Source organism: Rhinolophus sinicus, chromosome 8, assembly GCF_057876585.1.
Source record: "Rhinolophus sinicus isolate RSI-liver-muscle chromosome 8, RSI-T2T, whole genome shotgun sequence".
In the NCBI taxonomy this organism is placed as follows: Eukaryota; Metazoa; Chordata; class Mammalia; order Chiroptera; family Rhinolophidae; genus Rhinolophus; species Rhinolophus sinicus.
Genome location: NC_142508.1, coordinates 30,286,816 through 30,308,676, shown reverse-complemented (window position 1 = coordinate 30,308,676; position 21,861 = coordinate 30,286,816). Strand labels below are relative to the sequence as shown.

Below are 21,861 nucleotides of genomic sequence, written 5' to 3'. Positions count from 1 at the left end.
TGTTGTTTTCATCACTTTGTTCTATGTCCCACTGTCGAGAACTGAGTTACAATTCCCCAGCCAAACAGTATGGGAGACGAGTATATGTAGTCAACCTGTATGCCTGGGAAGAGGGGTGGAACTGGTGGACAGCTAGCCTGTCTGGACTGTTTCAGAAAACCTCTGGAACTAATGCTCTCGTTTTACTCGTGGATAAAATGAGTGAAGGATTTGGTTAAGAACTGGCTTCAGATCACACTCACACTCAGTAGAAGAGCTAATCCAGAACCCAGGCCTCCTGAACACAATACTTTTCCTATGTCCCAGAACATCTCCCTATATTGGCTGGGAGGCTTCTGGTTGCAAATAATGGAAAACCTGAACCAAAGTGGATTAAGAAAGAAAAAAATGTGGAGTATATAACAGAGTACATAATAGATTCATGGAACTGAGTTGCCCACAGACTGTTCTGATTTTAGGCTGTTGGGGAGTCCTGACTCATAGATTCATGGTGACATCAGGACACCAACTCCATTTTGATTCTTGTAGCTCTGTCCTCCTCCAGGTGCTGGATTTGTTCTCGTGCTAGGTCCTCTCATGGTACCGTTAATGGTCTTCACATTCCTCTCACATTGTCAGCTCAAGTCCCTAAAGCTCCCACAGAAGAAAAAGGAAGCTTCATGCTTAGGAGTCCTTCGTAAATCTCTGGCCATTTCATTGGCCAAACTGGGATCCATGTCCCTCCCTGAACTAATGACTGGTCAGGTGTAAAGGGCTCTGCTGAACTTGACCTGGGGATGAGATCTAGCCTTTCAAACCACATGGCTGCTTTGGACTGGGGATGGTGAGTTTTCCTATAGAAAATGAGGCCCTCTGGGTTGGGAAAAAAGGGGAAATGGATGCTAAGGAAGGAGACAACAAATACCCACTCTTCCCTAAGATGTATTTAAAATGAATGCAACAAAGTTTCAATATTAAGATGCCTAAGTAGATCACAGATGCAGTTACAGTGAGTCAAATCATATTCTATTATAATATTATTTGTTCTTGAATTTGCTGGAGGTGTTTTATATAACCACGAAGCTACGTTTGGAAATAAAGATTTAAAGATACACGGCATTTACAATTGCTATCTTCTTAGTGGACGTCCTAAAAATCTCATGGTTCACGATATAATATTTATTTTTTCCTACGGACTTATGCTCACAGACTTTCTGGACAAAGCATTACCCCAGGACACTGGTAACTCAAAGGACAGAGGAGCTTTTCTTACTGTTTTGTCTATACCTGATCAATCCCCTATACATTTTCCAATAGCCTCTGAAAATATACTTTGTACCTTTGCCAACAAACCCCATCGTTCCTTATTCTCTTTTCCTTAATAATTATTTTCAAACATTTTACTACATCTTAGGCTTCTGTACATATTGAATAGAATGAGCTGTGCAAAACATTTTGTTGTGGTCCAAAAGAGCTATAGCTTTTTATGCCTCAGAAAATGTTTTTAAAACTCACCTCCTACACAACAACAAATGGTTTAAATGATGGCCCATTAAGTACACAGTCAGAACTCAGAGAATTCATGAAAGACCGCTAGATTATTTCCAGAGAATTGGTCTCATTTTAAAGATAATATCCTCGGGAACATTCCATATAAACAACTCATATTTTCTATGGTCTTTTTGTTGTTGTTTCTTTTAAAGATTGAACTAGCAATCACACCACATCAAGGTTTGATGAGTCAGAGCAGTGCTGATGTTACAACAAGGTAATACTTGTGTAGTCTTCAGTAACAGGCCAGGATTGCATGGGCTATATTAGACCTCATAGCAGATAGAAAACAATATGTTCTATTTTAGCAGCTGTGGTAATAAGTAATGATATATGTGCAGTAGTGAAATGAATTGTTAAAGAATATTTTTATTTTTACCTTATTGGTTATTTTTACTTCTGTCAAGTATAGATTGGGTTACTAATTAATGGTAGTAAGAAAGCATCCTTTAAAAATAAATTTAGGCAAAGAAGTGAGGTTATCTGAAGACAAATAAACAATGGCATTATAGTTGTCCTCAGATAATAGTAAAAATCATGAAAGTCGTACAGGTATGACCGATGTTTGGGGAATGTTGACTCTGCCCTTCAGCGTGTGCTAATGGCTTTGCACGTAGGAATGAAATGTTAGCTTCTATATGGAGGTGATCCTAGGTGTCCCCAGAGAGCTCCGAAAGTTAAACAGCAGTAAGTGTAATGTATTCAGTGCAGAGAAAAGCAGCATCACCTTAACGAGATGTATGTGCTCATAGGCAGAGGGGTATTAACATTGGTAAGGAATGGATTTGTACTTTAGAAGAAGGCTAGGAAATAAAGGTATAAAAAAAGAAAATTTGCAAGAGCATGACTTTACCTGAAGAGAGAATCTTGTTAGGCCAATTCAAAAAGCCACTTGACAAGGATATGCTATTGTCACATGGAAGCCAGTTGTCATGACACATTCCAGTAGTGTAACTCCTTACTCTGCTTCCTTGTTTCCCAGGATGACATTTCCAGACTGCTTGGCCATTACACTCCTTATTGTAAATAAGTAAAAGGCTTACATAGCAGTCTCTGGTGAGCTGTGTTAGTTGTGTTCACATTGATGAGATTAAGTTTCTGTGTCTGAAAGGCTGCAGGACGGATCCTGGGCCTGGTGATTGCATCAAGATATGCGCTCACTTTGTGGGGATCTATCTGGGTGAACGGCACACCCGGAAAATCCCAGGTCTCATGGCTCACCTTTTCTCAGATCTTTCAACTCTACTGTTCATGTTATGTGTGACTCAAACCAAGCTCTTAATGTTATTTTTATACCATTTAACATACCAGATACTTTGCAGATATTCCCTTAAGGAAAGAAGACACGGTCACTTATTAGAGAAATGTCACAAGACTTCTGGGCCATATCAAGATTTAAATTGTGACCTGAAAGTACAAACTGAAAAGTGAAATTAGTTGCCTGATCATGTGATTTCTGTGATTACTAACACTTTCCTGTTTCGTTGTAAACAAGGAGTAGGTCTGAAGCAAGGTTACGTTATACATGGATTGGAGTTTTGTACGATGAGTTCAATTGAGGGACAGAAGGCACTGGGAGTTGAAAGTATTTACAAAGGGGCCCTATGTTGATGATAATGGAATCTGCTGAACAAGGTGGAAAGTGAAGACAGGAGGGGACTGATGGATGATAAAGTGGTGGGATGAAAGGATCAGATGCCCTCACGTTGAAGATCTGTGTGGTCGGATAGAATTACCCGTATCAATGAACTGAATGCATAGGAAGCTGTAGTAGGAAAGATTTTTCTATTTGAAATTTTTGAAAAGGTTTGTATGTTTTAAGAGACATAAAGGTCCAGGGTGACCATAAAATGGGTGATGGAAGTGGAAAAAGGAAAATGTCAATGGAGTGTGGAAATCAAGAAACTGAGAAGTTGGGGCTTTTCGATGGCTCACCACTTAGGTATTGAAATCACTAAGGATGAAGGAAACTGGGTGAAACGGAAGCCTCCTTGCCAGGAAGAGTGCTAGTGAGTGAAGAGATGTGACTAGGAGGTTGGCAGAGGGGTGTGAGAGGTGTAGGAAATGGTGGTCTATCCAAATGACATCAGCATTAAAAGGACAGTGGTTTTGCAGGAGGGAAGGGTTGAGATAATTTGCAAGTAACCATGCAGAGTAAGGAAGACAACTGCTCAACACCTGATGCTGACATTCGATGTTTGCTCAGGGCCCACGTAGGTTTCCTTAGGGCAAGACAGTGAGGGGAATGTTTGGAGAAAGGGGAATGGCTGGTTACAGGTTGGGGTCACAAGAGACACTGGAAGGGTTTGCTTCTGAAGGGAAGGAAGTAGCATAAACAGAGCTTGTGGGTTAAGAGTTTGTGCGAAAAGAATGACTTAGGCTGGGATTGCAGATGAGTGAGGTACGTAGGGGTGTGAGGTGTGGTGGGATTGGGCCTGAGAGGCTCACCTTGTAATACTGTTGGTGGTGTGTTAGTCCCAGGCATCAGCCTACGGTGTGGCCTCGGGACTAACAGTTATTTTCTCAGCAGCTGAGAGTTCTAGAATTATCTCCCACAATTAGCTCCATTACCTTAGACAAGGTGCTAAACAGCAAAACCTCAATTTCTCCATTTATGCCGTGCCAAATTGTTCTATGATCAATCATCTCTTGAATTTCTTCAGACATTTTAAGTATCTGGAGTACAGAAATGGGGTCATGCCACTGGTAAGTTTTCTGTATTAGAAATAAATAGTCATCTTGCAAATCAGTAATGTATCAGGAGCTAATATTAGGAAGAATGAGAAATATCTGTGAGTTTGTACATCTGCTGCATTTGGCTTCAAAGCATGTTAATGATCTCAACAAAACAGATAAGTGACAGAACTATTCAGCATACTTTAGAGACATTTGGTTATGCCTTCCTGCTAAAGCAAATACACTTTATAATTCATAAATATGAATTGGTAATAGATTTATGATATGTCAAATGTTAATTAGTAATTAAAGTTGAATTGCCAACTTTTATCTCACCCTCCTTCCATTCTTTTGTTTCCCCACCCAATCTGTATTATTAGTTAACCGTATTATTGTTATTGTAAGAGTAGAATAATGTATGAATGAGACACTTGAAAGTATACAGTCATAATTGGTGAAGGCAATGAGTTAGTGAGGAGGTTCATTCAACCAGTAATGAAAATGCTTTTACACAATTTTTTAAATATTTAGTCTAATTTCTTATGGGGCAGTTAGAAGCAAATGTCCCCAGAATGTGCCACCCTGGCATGCAGATTATTTTGAACTGAAATCAGTGAAAGCCCCAAAACAAGAAGAATTTTGTACTTCCCCTTTTCTCAAAGAGATTCAGATAGAAAAAGACCTTCAGGAGGGGAAGCTTGGCATTAGTCAGGAAGGTTCCAAGTGCCTTTACTGGATCACCTCATGTCCCATTGTTTACAAGTTGCCCTGTAAGAATTTTCCTGCCATGTGTGTTCACTCTTCCGCAGCTACCTGTCAATTGCCCATTCTCACTTCTGAAATCTAACAATCCCGCTCCCCCCTTTTCTCCTTTGTCCAAAATGTCGTATGTATATAGCCAATGTTACCTCACTGTCTTTAGAATTTTCATGCTTATGTGAATCTCTGCATATGTATAAAACATTTGATTTTTTATACTGTTAATCTGCTGTATGTTATTTGAATTATCTGACCAACCAGAAGAACTTAGACGGGTGAGGGGAACGTTTCCCCAGCCCCAACACCTACTAACCTACTTGGTTGAATTCATGGTTCAATTCAGTCAATCCTGTAACCGTACTAATAACCTACTATTTAAAAACTGCTTATTTCAATCCAAATTGTGGAACAACTTGGGGTCCAATCAGAAGAGGAATCCTGCTAGCTGAGGAGCTTGTCCTGAAGTCTTCTATTCAGCTGGTTAGGCATCCTGGTAGGTATTTTGTTGAGGGGCTTACACTCTTCAAAGAGAGGTCTCTAAGGGAAAAAGCAACAAAGCTTGAGGTTAGTTAGGAAAGGACATTGCGTAAAATCAAAGGGGGTTAATGTGGACATTATATATTCATTGCATAATCCTTATTTGCAAATACAAATGCTATATATTAGAACTAAAAACCTTATACCTGTGAATTAATTTCACTCAATTAGGCAAAATTGTTAAAAATTGAAGTATTTCAATAGTTGGATATATATTTGCATATGTTTGAAAGTGATTCAGAAGTTTCTTTAATTTGTGTTATTGAATGTAATTTTAGGTTTTGTATTTGAGAAATATGGCATATTAGCTTATTGTTTCCTGGGTATTGTACCTACAGTTTGGGTAATTAGCCAGTAGATGGCAGGGCTGTGATTTGAGTAAAGGTCACAAGACATAATAAATAGGCACCCTGTAGGCATAGGCAACTGAAAGAGCCAACACTCGAATCCTTTAAAATACAGTATAAAAGCACATGCATAGGTATTAGGATTGTTGTAAATGCTATAGATGCAAAAATGAACATGACATTATCTCCATCACCAAAGAAATGACAGTCTTGTAGCCAGAAATATATATACAAATATATACAGATACAAATACATTTGTATTTTTAAGCACTGTAATAGAATGTGAAATAATATTACAGATTTTTTATTTCAAAGTATAATGGGAATGTAGCAACTATTAATTTAGCCTGTGATGATGTTAAGGCAAGGAGTTCTTAGAATGTAAGTCTGAGAACAGCTCCTCTTCTAAAAAACAAGAAACATTCTAAAACAAAACAAGAAACATTCTAAAACAAAACAAAAATTCTACAACAAAAAGATAACTTGAATGGTTACAAAATGGCAATAAAAACTTTAGAATAAGATTTAAAAAACTAAAAGTGAATCCTTACGTCTAATAGTGGTTTCCACTAGGGACAAGTTTGCCTTCCACAGCACATGTGGCAATGTCTGCAGACATTGTTGGTTGTGACATTTGGGGAGAAGGTACTACTGGCATCTAGTGGCTGGAGGTCAGGGATGCTGCCAAGCAGCCTAGTAGTCACAGGACAGACCTCCACAGGATAAAAATCACCTGGCCCCAAATGTCAGCAGTACCACAGGTATTGTGAGTAGAGACACATGTATCTAGAGGTTTCAAAATGGGCAGGAGAGCACCATTAAAACTTATACATTGAGGAATTGGTCCTGGGAAGCTGTGTGCTGCTCAGCACGTTCCAGGGACCTGAGCTGCTTTGGCCAGTGGGAACTTGGGTCATGAATGAGCCTGACATTGGCTTTTTCCACTTTCTCAACTCACTTTCCCTTGTCCATGATTTCTGTGTTTTAGGATCATCACTCACATAAACCAGCTTGACCAGGATCTTCTCTCTGACTCTTCTCTTGTGTGGGAACAAACTTAGAGAGGTATTTTGTTTGATAATGAGAAAAATCCTTTCATGTCTCGATTAAAGAACATAGTCCAAAGTTTGGATTTGTGGAAATGATTGAACTTGTGACTATAAGTTCTATTCTTTCTATTTCAGGGAAGTGGCTGATGTGCTTCAGGGTATGAAAGAGTGGGGAGGTTTAGTCCTGTCAGTTGGGAGACCACCTAGAAAGGATTCCTCATTCTGTCTTGGCCATGCCTACAAAGAAGTTGGATGTCTTCAGATTTAGGAACAGTGCATTTAAACGTGCATGCAACTTTCCTTTTTCAAGACAGATTAAGCCGTATTGGAAAGACATGCTGTCCCCTTTGGAAAGGTGATCGTTACAGATGAGTGGACATAGTCCTGTAAGAACAGAAAGATGAACATTGTTTTATGAACTAATGATGTGCTTATATTATTGTCTCAAATTGTGTTTGGGTTGGAGGGGGACTATAAATTACCTAACTAGCTGATCAGGCAATTCCTGACTGACTGGTTTAGGATTCTATTTCTGGGAGAGCTGAAATTGTAAGTTAAGTCTCAGTTTGTTTTGGGGGCTTAACATAAATGACTCTATTTTGGGCCTGTTGTCTTTTTTTAACAGTATATGTGTACATTTACAGTAATAGTTGAATTTATATTTGAAGAAATACAAATGTATTTGAATGTATTTAAAATATCTTTAATTTCTTTCACAATTTATATCTTACCTTATTCGAAATTGATTTATAGCTACTTACAATGAATGATACATAAAATGTGGCCAGGTAGGATATATTACAACTGAAATAAAAGAAGAAAGAGTAACAAGAGTGGGGCCAAAAGTAGACATGTATCCAAATGTGGTATGTGCCTATATGCTGGCTTTCGTCATATCCACTCCACTTGAAATGAGTTAGAAAAATACTTGCAGAGGGCTAAAGTTTTCCCCAAAATATAATTTTGGATCTCTTTTAGCACACAGGTGAACATAAAATGGAATACAACAGTTCTGCTCTGTGTAGCATGTCAACGATTAACTTGAAAACAATATAAAGCAGGTATAACAAGATGTTTGCTTCAGATAAACCACAAAAACAAAACTTTAAAAACCCTCCTTTTAGCACCCATAGAACCTGACTATGAGGAGAGCTGCTTCTGTACACATCCTCTAAGATGCTCCCTTTGTTCAGTGTGCACCAAGATAACTGACAACTGACTGAGACAACTTACTGGATTGGCTTGTTGTTTATAAACTAGTTAAAAGTTCTGGGACATCCTCCAGAAGTAACTGTTTTCACATTTAAGAAGTTGGCCTTGTAACTCTGTTCTGGCACTAATGAGTTTGCAGGGCCTGCTTTGTGTTCAGGCCACTCCCAGTTTTAGATAATAATATAAGCAAACCATTAGTCTACACATAAAACAGTGTTCATCTTTCTGTTCTCTGTGGTCATCCCCAGTGGCATCTGATTGTTAAGAATCAAGTTACAATCATCCAACAGTGTGGCTATACTGAAAGTTTCTAGACAAACAAGAGAAAAGGTGAGGTTTGGAGGTCCCCCACGCAGCGTTTTTAGAATTATCCTCCTACTTAACTGGGGGGGGGGGGGGGGGGGGTTGATGTCTGAAAGCCAGTACATCTTATTTTACTAACGTTATCATGTGCGTATGCATGCACAAAGGCTAAAAACCAAAACAAAACACAACCTTAACTGAGGCTGCCTAGGAGTAGAGACTGGAAGGTAGAGGGGATGTTTTAAAAGGTGCGGGACAAAGGTTAACAAATGGCTCTCGTCCTAATTTGGGGGGCATTTCTGTGTTTATAAAGAACAACTAAGATTCTTACACGAAGAAGGCATTTTAACTTTTAAATCAACCCATCAGTCAGTAGCTGGCCGGTCTGCAGGGACCGCACAGGCACCCGTGGCAAGCAGCGCAGGAGGCAACCAGGGAGCTCCAGCAGGCCGACCTCCGGCCCGCAGTTTCACCGTCGGGCGGAGAAGGGAAGAGGTGTCGGAAGCGGAGCCAGCGAGGAATTTCCGCACCCCGCCCGGCCGTGCGGCCTCCCTCCCCGCAACACCCGGCCCGTGGGGACCGCCCGGGGAAGCGATGGCGCCGCCGACCTTCGGGTCCCGACAGCCCGGGGGATCACACTCACTCTCAGCTCCCGCTGCCGCTCCCACCGCCTGCGCCCGCATCGCCCTGGAACCTGCCTCCCTCCCTGGCTCCTTCCGCCCCAAACACCGGCTCCGGCGCTAGGGCAGTTTGAAAATGGCGCGGAGAAACGATCCCAGCCGGCGCGAAGGAAGCGCCAGGTGTTGCCCTGGTGAAAGGAGCCGCGACTGATTCGCGGCGCGCGGCGGGGGCGTGCCGGGCAGCTATACGTCCCGCGTCGATGGCGGCGCTGGACCCCGGTGCCCGGAAACGGAAGGGCCTTGGAGGCGCCAGGCTACGGCGCCCCCATGTGGCAGCAAACCCAACCTTCAGCGGGTGTCGGAGATGGAGTCCTCTGGTTGGCTGGGTGCGTTGAGGTCTGGGTGCGGGGTTACAACGCTGCCCCAGCCCGGTTCATGCAGCGGATTAAGTTTCACCGGAGAGGTGAAGGCCTACTCACCAGGTAAACTGCAGCTTAAATATTATATTGTCTTTGCAACTTTCCCTCACAGCCACCGACTGCAATTGTTGCTCCTTCACCCATGTCCTGATAAGGCTCTGTGTAGGTCCTTAGACAGTAAATCTTAACATTATGTCTTGAAGCAAAAGGACATATAATGAAACCAAGTTTACTATAGGCTAATTGACACAAATAAGAGTTAAGTTCCTACTATATATTTCTGGTCACAAAAACATCACCAAACTTCTAAATAAAGACATCCCCCCCCCTCAAAAAAAATGAATGAGTTACAAAGAATGCTGGGAGTGACCATTTTGCTTTATGCTTTGGAAAAGTTTAGCTCTTCTCTCAGAAATCCATTTTTTTAAATAAATTTCAGGATTGTTCTAGGCTGCTGTTCTAGTTTGAATTCATTTTGCTGTTACGATTTTTAAGAAAAAGTTGGTATATTTAATCAGCTATCAATTATCTGGGCAGCCCCCGGATAACTTTCATAAACTTTTCAAAATTCCTGCTTATCTTGGTTGATCGATCCACAATTTCCTTTTGACACTGTTAAGTCCGGGAATCTTTCACCCCTCAGAAAGACAGAGAACACACGATAATGCAAGTCACACAGCGAGGTTTATTTCCAGCTAGCTGGGGTCCCTGTCTCTGCCCGACGCAGCGGGTTTCAACAAGGACCCCTAGCCTACAAAGCTAAGGGTTTTTATAGCAGTTCTAAGGTGCTTAGTAATCACTAAAGTCTTAGGGAGTACAGTATGAACTTCAATTCTCACATAACTGAGACATTCTGTAATTTCTAAAGTCTTAGGGAGTGCAGATTGTGCAATGCTTCAAAGAGTTTACAATAGATACGCTTCAAAAGCTTCCATATCAGGAGATAAAACATCTGGTCTCTATGCCCACATCCTGGAACTAACAATTAGGCCATTAGGTTGTTTTAAGCTCAAGGCTGTTAGGCTGTTAATCTTACTCTGACTTTAAAGTAACAGTTCTTGAGCCCAGGGCTGCCAGGGCTGTTAACCCTATCTTAACCGTAAAGTGGCAGTCCTTATGCTAACAGTCCCTTACATTCCCCCCTGTTTGTTGTTCATAATGAGGAATCTTGCTCATTTATGGGCCAGGTGAGGTCTCCAGGGGCGGGCACTCTTTTACTTCTCACACTTGTGTCACTATCCCAATGTAAATACATACGCTCCTCAGGGTGATAGAGAACACGGGGCAATACAGCTACCAGGACACAGAATTCATTGGAGGCATTGAAGACCGAGGTAGATAGGCACGGGGTGAGGCCAGTCTTTGAACATATCCACCATCCATTAGTATTGGGGATGAACCATTTGATGTCACTTTTCCAACTAGGGGTGTGGTCTATGGAGGCACATAGACTTAGCTTAGCCCGGGGCACTCTCCCTAAACAGGTTCCATTGCCACTTACTAGTTGCAAGGTTAAGCCAATTTTACGATCCCCCCATGAACACTGAGAGGGGTTCTTACTGTTAGAGGCGGTATAAGTGGCATTAAGCCTAATTGCCTCGTAGAACGGGGGATTAACGTCATAGCACAGCCAACAGGAAGTTGTGAGGTTAGGACTGGTGGCATTAAGGGCCTCATATACATTGCGCATTAGTTTCCGTAATGAGTCTTCAGTAGCCTGTCCCATAATGGTTGTAAAGAGAAACCAGGAAAAGACAAAAGAAAGGACCGAAAACACAATGCCAGAAAATACACAACTTCGCACAGGACTTTTCAACACCCACCGGCCGGTCAACCACACTACATCCACAGGCGCCGTTTCAATCACACCATACTCAGGATCCTTACCCCAGGCCCGTCCGAACGGCGTCCACTGCGGACATCGTTGTGCCACCTTCTTGTCGGGGACGTCTCCCACGACTTCCAGAGTTGGAATTTCCAGGGTCGTAACCCGCTCCTTCCTTCCCGTGAGAATTCTCAAAAAACCAGACCAAACACAGACCAGACCAAGCAGAGACCTGTTTCAGCCTCTGGCCGAGGACCTGTTTCAGCCCTCCCTGATTAAGACCGGGGAGCCCTGTTTCAGACTTCCTCCGGTCAGAGGTGGCCAAAAATGTCACGCAGGTCAAAAAACAAGTCTGGCCACCAAGTATTGACTGGTGCAGTATGGGTAGTGCTATTAAGGGTAGTTTGGGTCTGTCCGTCCGTTAGGGTCCAGGTTAGCTTATGGGGTTGGTGTGGGTTGATCCCCGCGTGGCTTTTCTCCCAGATGTTGAGTAGAAGCAGGACTAGCAGCCACTCCATTGTTGGCGGATACAGGGGGCTTGGATACAGGGAGCCATCCTCCTCCACCTCCGTGGGGACGCCACTTCTCCCCGTGCGAGCCATAGGAGGGACTGGCCCAGATGGGGAGCGTGCATACCAGTATTGGCCCTTTTCAAGCAGTGATCTGTACAACTGGAAGGCCCAAAACCCTTCTTTTTCTGAGGACCTGAAAGGTTTAACTGACCTGTTTGAGTCTGTCATGCACACGCACAGTCCCACTTGGGATGATTGCCAGCAGCTTCTTAAGACTTTATTCACCACCGAAGAGCGCGAGCGGATCCTCACCGAGGCCAGAAAGAATGTCCCCGGCGACAATGGACGGCCAACGACTCTTATGGCAGGTCTCCGAGCGGCGCCCCACCAATCTGGCCAAGGTAAAAGCTATAATGCAAGGCAAAAAAGAGAGCCCATCACTGCCCTAACCATTGCAACTCTGTTCAGTTTAAAAATAGCCGGAGCCGGGACCGGTATAGCTTCCCTAGCTACTCAACAATAAGGAATGACCTCCCTGAGAGCGGCCATAGATGAGGATATAAAAAGACTAGAAACCTCTATTAGTCATTTAGAAAAGTCGCTCACCTCTCTATCCGAAGTAGTACTCCAAAATAAAAAAGGACTTGATTTGTTGTTCCTCCAACAAGGTGGATTGTGTGTTGCGCTGGGGGAAGAATGCTGTTTTTATGCTGACCATACTGGGGTAGTAAAAAAATCTATGGCAAAGTTAGAAAAGGGCTAGCCAAGAAAAAACGTAAAAGCGAAGCTCAAGAAAACTGGTTTGAAACTTGGTTTAATAGATCCCCCTGGTTCACCACTTTAGTATCAACCTTAGTAGGTCCAATTCTTTTACTTGTGCTTATTTTAACCTTTGGCCCTTGCATATTAAACAAACTTATTAATTTCGTAAAAGATCGGGTTAATACTGTCCAGCTCATGGTCCTCAGACAACAATATGAAAGAGTGCCCGCCCCTGGAGACCTCAGCTGGCCCATAAATGAGCAAGATTCCCGGACTTAACAACACCAACTCAAGAAGCTTGGTATTCGCTCTTCCCCCCCCCCTTTTATTCATTCACCCTGCCCCCATCCCCACAACTGTCATTCCAACTCTAGAACTTGACTGTTTTCTCCAGGCTGTGCCATCGTAATACTGGCTGTAGCTAAATCACTTAACATTTTGTCTCAGATTTCTCAGCTGAAAGCAACTGCCTCATAAGGTTGTGGTAATTAAATAAGTTAACTTCACAAATACATACTGTAAAAGAGGAAAATTCTATCTGCTACTTTCCTAGGGTCTGTGGCCCTGTAAATTGGACAGACAAAAGACAGAATAGAGAAAAACAAGTGTATCAGCATGTGCATGGCACATAACATGGAAGCACTGGGAAATGAGTAACTCAAGGGAGTAGAGAGAATTTGGGGGTATATACAACTAACTTAGTAGGGGAAAAGGAGGGCACTTATAGAAAAGCAAACAACTTTGGAAAGATAAGTGGATCCATGGGAGATACAATAGCTTGTGACAGTGTGTGTCTGGGTGTGGTGCCAACTTCTTATCTCCTTGATCCTAGGAGGGAATGACAATTGAATTCTTTTGGGAGGCACTGCTTTTATTTTATTTTTTTATTATTATTTTTAAAGATTTTATTGGGAAAGGGGAACAGGACTTTGTTTGTGGAACAGTGTGTACTTCTGGGACTTTTCCAAGTCAAGTTGTCCTTTCAATCTTAGTTGTGGAGGGCATATGTGGGGACAGAGTCCCGAAGAGAAGTTTCTGGGCTCTCTGCCTCGCTGGCTGGGAGGCTGAGGGGGGTGTGGGGGGAAGGGGGGTGCTGGCTTGGGTGGTGGTTGGCCATTGGCTGTAGCCAGTTGGCCAATTGGCTGCTGATGTAACTGCTGTGACTAGGTTGGTTGGTTGATTGGTTGGTTGGTTGGTTGGTTGGTTGGTTGGTTGGTTGGTTGGTTGGTTGGCAGGCAGAAAAAGCGGACTGCAGATTGTGGATCGTGTGGATCCTACTTCGTGTGTCTCACCCAGCCGCCAGGGAGAATGTAGTGGTATGACTCCCCTGTCTTTGGCTCCGTGGGTGTTCCTTTTTGGCCTCATCATATCCTGCGTTCTTATGTGGGGAGCGGGAGCTGAGACCCCACGTGGCACCCTGCATGACACATGGTGAAATGAGTAGGGTTTGGTGTTGGCCGAAACTCTCTGTAAGGTAATGGAGCAGTTTCTACATATGAAAGCTCAGTTTCAGAAGGCCCATGAGGAGCTGCGCTGGGAACGGAGTTGCGGTCTGCCTGGGAGACTTGAGCCTCCAGATGGCACACCACCCTCTTGGTCATAGAAGGCATCGCCTTCCTTTTAGTAGTTTGCTGCTGCTGTAGACTCCGAGGGTTGAGGACATCTTGCACTGAGGCCTCCACCCAATCCTGCTGGCATGGCAAGCAGGATTCCGGCCAGGTAGAAATCGTGTCTGACTCTAGGCAGGAGGACATGTGGCCTCCACACAGTGTGTGGTACCCGGTAGCCACTGTTCTCAAAAGTTGGACCCCCGAGAGGAGTGGCGGGGGGAGGACAGGGATGGCTCTCCGGCTAGCGTGGAGAGGGCCCTGCAGGTTCTAGCGGAGTGGTTGCCAGAGGAGGCAAAGGGTACAGCCGGCCACGTGGGATGGATCTTCCTCACCACGTTGTGCCATAACATGGAGGACACACTTAATGAAATAGCTCAGGTGCAGGACCAGCAGCCCCAGCGGGAAGCTCGGGACCGTTGGTTGGAGGAGGTTCTCACTGCGGTGCATCATAACTCGGAGGAAGCACTTGCTGGAATAGCCCAGGTGCAAGACCAGGTGTCCCAGTGGGAGGTGTTGAAAGCTCGGGTCCGCCTGTTAGAGGAGGAGCCCCACAGTGGAGACTCTGAGGCAGAGGCGGACAATGCGAGTGGAGACAATGTAGCTCCCAACCCCCACACCTGGCCCATTGTGAAGCAAAAGGTAAAACGTGAGCAACATTTGGGCCCAGGGATCATTGCTGCCGGTAACCCAGCTGTGACTGAGTTCATAATTTATACCCCTTACACTCCCACTGAGTTGCAGGAGCTGGGGAGGCAGTACAGACAGCGCCCTGGAGAGCCAGTCTCGACTTAGCTACTACGTTTATGGGATGAGGGGGCAGACAGCATTCCCTGCTCCCCAGGCGAAATGGAAAAGCTAGCCACCGTGAGGGTGCATCCGTCCTTGCGATAAAGGTTACAGAATTGCCATAGGTTGGCCCAAGATCAGGGCAACCATTCTCTAATGGAGTGGCTCACTGCTGCGGTACACACAGTATGGGGACAGGCTGGTGAGCTGCCAGACACTGTGAGTCAATGGCAGTCATATACTGAACTTACTCAAATCATCTGTGAAATGGGTATGAGACATGCTATGTTCAACCCTAACATGCGGGGGCCGGATGACGAGCGTTTTACAACCAGCATGAGAGATCTGGTTTTGGATACTGCCCCTGCAAGTGCTTTTGGATCCTTGGTTGCCATTCTTACGCCCTATGTGGGGTGGGCGGATCCATGAAGTTACCATTGCCATGGCCACCCTAGGGGATGTTGACAGCCAGCGGCAAAGGAAGTTAAGACAGGAGGTCTGAGAAGTTAAGGCCTGGAAGCCCAAATCAAAAGTAAGGGGACAAGGTTGCGGGCTTCACAGAGTAACACGCACACAGACGTGGTGTGATCTCATGGCAGCAGGGGTCGATCGGAAGAAAATAGACCGACAACCCAATGCACTCTTATTGGAACTTTGGAAACAGTTGCATCTGTAACAGCAATTCTGGCAAAGCCTAAAGGAGAAGTCCAGGAAAGTATGATCCTTGGACTTCATGCGGCCGCTTGAGGTCGACTCCTTTAAACTTGATTAGGGGTTGGGCCAAGTTACCCGATCAGAGGGGACAAGCGGGGACCAGAGGCCTCACGTGGAACTGTCCATACATTGGTCACCCTCTAATGTGCAGAGGGTTTGGGCCTAGTTGACACTGGCACAGATTGCAGTCTTGTTTATGAGAAACCTGGCTGTGCCCAGAAAGACTGGTGGTACCCTGAGAGCCCTGGCTGTGCCCAGGAAGTCTGGTTGTGCCAAGAAGGACTGGCGGTGCCCTGGGAGCTCTGGCTGTGCCCAGAAAGTAGGTGGACATCCTGGGACATTACTTGAACTGGACTGGGACCTTTTTTTCGTGAGCTGGGTTCCTGACACAGGGCCCCTCACGGAAGATGCTTGTCACGTAGATTATGAGGCGAGACCCTGGAGGTGTGGAGTGTGGGGACAGTGTTCCAGAGAGCAGTTTCCAGGCTCTTGGCCTCATGTGGGATGGGGGAGAGGATGCTGGCTCGGGTGGTGGTTGGCAGTTGGCTGTAGCTGGTTAGCCATTGGCTGCTGATGTAACTGCCCTGGCTGCCTTGGTTGGTTGGCTGGTTGGCAGGCAGAAAAAGCGGACGGCAGATTACAGATCGTGTGCATCCTACTTCGTATGTCTCACCCGTCCGCCAGCGAGAATATAGTGGTATGACTCCCCTATCTGTGGCTCTGTGGGTGTTCCTTTTTGACCTCACCATATACTGCGTTCTTATGTGGGGAGCAGGAGCTGAGACCCCGTGTGACACCCTGCATGACAGCGCAGCTCAGCTCCAGGTCCAGTTATTGCAGGGGGCGCAGCCCACCATCCCTTGGGGGAGTCGAGGAGTCAAACTAGCAACCTTGTGGTTGAGAGCCTGCGCTCCAACCAATTGAGCCATCTGGCCACCCGGGAGCTGAGCGGCAGCTCATTGACTTTATTCTAGTTGCGGAGGGCGCAACTCGCTGGCCCATGTGAGAATCAAACCAGCAGCCCCATTGCCCAGAGCTCATGTTCTAAACAACTGAGCCACCCATCCGCCCTGGGAGGCCCTGCTTTTAGAGGGATAGGGATTTCAGGAACTCAAATGTCTTCTGTTCAAAATAATCCTATGTCAAAGTGGCATATTTTTGGATGACCTATCCTGTTCCTCTTTAATATGTAAGACCATGTAACATTCTTAGAACATTCCTGACTAATAGCTAGCAATCTCTGAGTGCTTGTTGCTGTTATCGCAATGATTGGGTTGACGTAAGAAACATCCAAACCTGTAGAGAATTTTTATGAGTTTAGTTGAGCAAAACTGACAACAAATGTCAGAAAGCAAAATCTCAATGGACTGAGAAAATGCTTCAGAAAATGATGGGTTTGCAACTTATTTTATGCATTAGAATCAAAGGAGGAGACATGAGGGTTACATGAAGTCCACTGGTGGTAGATTAAGGGGGTGGGAGAAAGCAAAGCGGGGAAGTCTCTGGGATTGGATAAAAAGTAGAACAGAGAGACCATACTTCTTTTACATTGGTGGGTACAGGCTAGTGAATAATGAACATTTACAGCACATAGAGATGCTATTCGGCAACAGAATAACAGTGAAGTGCTCTGTGTTCTCATGCTGTGGTGTGGTGGGTTGTGCCCAGAGAGATCCAGAGAGAAGTGGTTACTTTGACATTCTGAGGGTATATTATCTTAGATGCAAAAAGACACTACATAGGCTCACTTAAAAGATTGACCTTTGTCAAGGAAGCTACAGGCCAAGGATGTGACTACCGGCCATGACCTGCTTTTAGGAATTTTTATGTTCAGACCATCCCATGTGGTTAATTTTGGTGTCTGAATTTGTAGGGCCCACCATGCAGGCCTCCCCTAAGCTTGTCAGGTTTAGTGTGTGGCCCCTTTTTCGCCCTCAGTTGCAGTGGTGGGATTCTGTATCAGCGTCCAGAATGGAGGCCTGGGTTGAGATTTGCCTGTGCCAGAGCCTGTGTGTGTCCACAGAGTTAAAGGGCAGGGAAACCCTAATCCCTCTCCTGTCCTTCCTACAAGATTAGGAAGCAATCGAGAACAAACATAAGAAGGCAGGAGTACTGGACGATGCAGAGACAATGTGGTTAGAAATGGATCTCTGAGCCTGCAAGGCGGGCAATTGAGGCACCATTGCTGCCTGAGCCAAGACTCATGCAAGGTCCAGGCCCCTCTCTGAGGGGCAGGTGTTTACTTCACACTGTAAAACGTAAAGCCAAAGTATCCCTGCTGCCACTGGAGAAGCTGGCTTTTTTCTTTGCTGCAGAAGCTTATAATTTTCCTGTTCTCCTTTTGCTAAGGAAATGTGGAGTATGAACCAATTTGATTTCTGAGTTACCTGATATCACTCCCCTGTGTACTAACTGTATGAGCTAAATCACATTACAGTGATGGATGTGGCAGAACTGTCCTATGAGGGTATGACTCATGTTTCCTCTTTTGTTTTAAGATTAAATCTGAATGCCAGCTGTTTATTCGTGCGGGTACAAGGCGAGAAGAAGCAGGACCCAGCAACTCGGGGATTGTGCAGGCCTAACAACAACAGAAGGTGTGGGCACACATGATCAGCTCCCCCAAGGGCTCATGGAATGCGTTACACACACACACACACACACACACACACACACACACACACACGTTACCCCGTGTCCAGAATTTTCACTCTGCTGGTGTTTTTCTGTCATTGTTCATGCATTTTAAATGCCCTCTGGCATCCTCCAGTCATGAAAAGCTGCTTGCCTGGACAGCCCAAGTTTTCTCTGAGATACTAGTTATTGTTTTATTTGTGTTTGTTTTTTTGTGTTCTTGACCATCAAGTCACATAGATTTTGAGTGGTCTGCCCACACCCTACTTTCCCATGAGCTCAGATAACTTGACTGAGCAACTTTGTTTCAGCAATACATGTATTTTATTGTATATCTCACACTTGTGTAACACAATCATAGCATCCCAAGGGAATGTGGAGAATGGAGCTGCTCTGCTTGGTCTGACCTGTTCAGTCTATAGATAAGGTGGGCCTGCTTGGTTAGCTGTTTATCATATGGAAGCCAGAAGTAACAAAGAACTCGGACCCTTTTTTAATTTCTGAGGGAATAAGTAGAAGGGAAAGTGAGGGATCTAAAAGAAAGGCCGTGTCTGAACTCTGACCCGTGATGTGGTTAGAAACGTGGTCTATAGTCCAGTTCCCTGGGTTAAAATCCCAGCTCTCCTGTTGACTAGCTCTGTGACTCAGGAAAGTAAGTTCCATTTCCCCACCAGAAAGAGAGAAATGGTATTACTGGTACTCGTCTTCTAGACTGGTGTGGTGATACTTTGGAGAGATAGTCCATATGTAGTAGGTTGAAGTATAGGCCCCCAAAAGACACGTCCGTGTTCTAATCCCCAGAATGTAGGAATGTGGCCTCATTTGGAAAAACAAAATGTCTTTGTAGATAGAATGAAGTTAAAGACCTTGAGTTAGGAGATCCTCCTGGATTATCTGGGGGGCCCTACACCTGCGGCCTGTGGCCTACCAGGCTGCCACTTCTCATGGTGCCATGCACTCCACACCCAGCCAGCTGAGCCCATGTGGGCCAGGGAGGTAGGCGAGTCTGCAGGGTAGAAACTGGACTGCAGCTCACTGGTGAAGTGGCTGGAGTCAGGCAGTGGGCAGCTCCCTCCATCTGGAGAGAGCTAAGTGACCTCCCACGTTCGGAAATTTGTGGTGCGTTTGAGATGGCAGGGTGGAGAGGTAGGAAGAAGGCAGAAAGATTATTTAATGTTGGGCAAGAATCCTTTCAACGGGAAAATCTTTCTCTCACTCGGAGGACACAAAGACAACTGGAGATTTAGGGCTAAGAGGGAACCATTATCAGGATTATCAGTTTGGCTTCTATCCAAGTTTGATAAAGCTCCCTTTGAAGGATACATAGCATCCTGTACTGCCGAGGGACAAAGGACAAAGACTGGAAAAGCCCAGCTCAGCCATATCCCTGTACTTTCAGAATTTGAGGGAGTGGAGGGATTTGGGAACAGGGTAATGGAGATAAGGTGAGACATAGATTATGATCACAAAGGGGGACAGACGCAGACTATGTAAATATCACAATGTGTAATGTGTACTGTATATTGTTGGTAGACACACAGATAATACAAATATACAAACATGATAGGAAGAGTCCACATCCACTACAGGGAAGCCGTTATCCCTGGGGAGAAAAGGAGGGTGTCGCGTCCAGCGCAACACGGGCAGTGAGGGTGCGAGAAGGGGCGGTTTGGGTTAAGTTTTTTTAGAAAGAAACAAACAGAGACTTAATGCAGTTAAATCTCTCCAAAGGTCAGGGGTCTCTCAGTCTCAGAGGACTGGAGCCCAGAATATGGCCGACTGGGGTTTTTTATTGTAACAGGTATGCAAAAACAAGAGAAAGCAACATTGTTTCGAACACAGGTCTCTGAAACTCACACATCATAACAGAAAAATATTTATCTCAATCACCCTTTGTCAGTCAACAGCTGAAGCACAAGGTCCCACAATGTCCTAATTAAGGTATGTACCCTCTCAGGGTCAGAAGGGTCAAGTCTCTTATTTTGTAACAGTTCCATTGAGCTAAGTGGAGAGAACTGATCTTTATTGTTTTTGTAACTTCTCTCACAAACAGGTGCCAGGGAAAAGGCAGAGCCGGCAACAGCTTTTCCCAGGCAGGGGGAAGGGGAGGCAAGGCCCCTTCCCATATTTTTCTAAGGCAGCTCATTGGGGCTCCCCACTCAGTTCCACCTGGCTTAGGTTGTATCTCTCGTGAGATATCTTACCTGTCTTTGGCTGCAAACCATCTTTTGGGGACCAGACAGAGAGACATAAGGTGTAAACATAAGGACCCAGAAAGGCACAGTCTTACAGACTCTTCTTTCCTTAAGGAAAGACATGGGGGGACAGTTGGCTAGGCTGTTGTGTGACTACAGGAGGGGACAGAGATGGGCCCTCGGGGAGGTTTTAGTTGACTGTTATCATTTTCCCAACATGCTATTTGAAGTGATTACTGTGAAAGTAACAAAGCCATGACAGGAACCTGACTTGCAGGTTCCTATACTTCTGTGAGGCCCGATGAGAGCTCCGCTGCACCTGGCTCCTCACAAGGGTCACGCCAGAGCTGTATGTTCTCGGGTTAGAGGTTCACCTGGCTCTTCCCTCCTAGCATGCAATTGCCAATGTTTGCCTAAAGCCCTATCACTATATGTTTTCAATACCGTGGATTCAAATTCATGTATTTTCTCTTAAGGAGAGGGTGTGAGGCTTTAATAAGTAACCTTTTCTGCCAATCAATGACCCATATACAGAGAGGGTGTTAACGACCTTGGGAAAAGTTCCAAGTGAACAGGGAGTGGAATGTGTTGGGGAGAATTCAGTGAAGCATGTGAGTGTGTGGTAAGAAGCGGGTTAAGGGGCATGGAAAGCGTTTCCCTAGTTTATGGTAAGGATGCTGTCCCTGTGGGGACAGAGCCCCAGAAAGTAGTTCACAGGCTCTCGGCCTCACGTGGAAAGGTGCTGGCTCGGGTGGTGGATGGCCATCGGCTGTGGCTGATTGGCCGTCGGCTGTGGCTGGTTAGCTGATTGGCCGCTGGTATAACTGCTGCGGCTACGGAGGAGAGCCGAGGACTGCTGAGGAGCCGAGGAGAGCCGAGGAGAGCAGAAGAGGAGAGCGGAAGAGAGTAGAGGAACAGAGTCGAGGTGAGTGGAGGAGAGTCGTCGGTCGGTTGGCGGAGGAGCGGACAGCAGGTCGCGCGTCCAGTGGGCCCAGCCTCCAGTGAGACTATAGTTGTATGACTCCCCTACCTATGGCTCTGTGGGTGTTCCTTTTTGGCCTCACCATATCCTGCGTTTTTGTGTGGGGAGCGGGAGCAGAGACCCCGCAGGCCGCCCCACCTGAAAAATGGCGCAGCGAGCAGGGTACGGTGCCGGCCAAAACCTACTGAAGCATGGTGGAGCGTTTGTGCGTGTGAGAGCCCAGCTTCGGGAGGCCCATGAGGAGCGACACCAGGAACGGGAGGCGCGGTCTGCCTGGGAGACTCAAGCCTCCAGCTGGCACACCACCTTCTTGGCAATAGAAGGCGTTGTCCTCCTTTTGTTGATCTGCTGCGGCCTTAGGATCCGAGGGTGGTGGACATCTTACAAG

General features: G+C 45.4%; 2 long non-coding RNA genes across 3 annotated transcripts in view; one reads left to right on the top strand and one right to left on the bottom strand.

Annotated features, from left to right (window-relative positions):
- The window catches only part of LOC109436036 (uncharacterized), a 100,831-nt gene that overhangs the window by 54,849 nt on the left and 24,121 nt on the right, over positions 1-21,861 (top strand). The window contains exon 1 of one of the 2 annotated variants that reach the window (XR_012490472.2): positions 9,421-9,516. The exons of the other annotated variant lie outside the window; for it this stretch is intronic. This is a non-coding gene — a long non-coding RNA (uncharacterized LOC109436036). Of the gene's footprint in view, positions 1-9,420; positions 9,517-21,861 lie in introns of those variants that run through there. 2 annotated transcript variants of the gene reach the window in all.
- On the bottom strand, positions 3,326-9,195 carry LOC141567632 (uncharacterized). Its single transcript, XR_012490474.2, has 2 exons — positions 9,058-9,195; positions 3,326-5,502 (listed from the first exon to the last, which is right to left on the bottom strand). It is a non-coding gene; the product is annotated as an uncharacterized LOC141567632 (long non-coding RNA).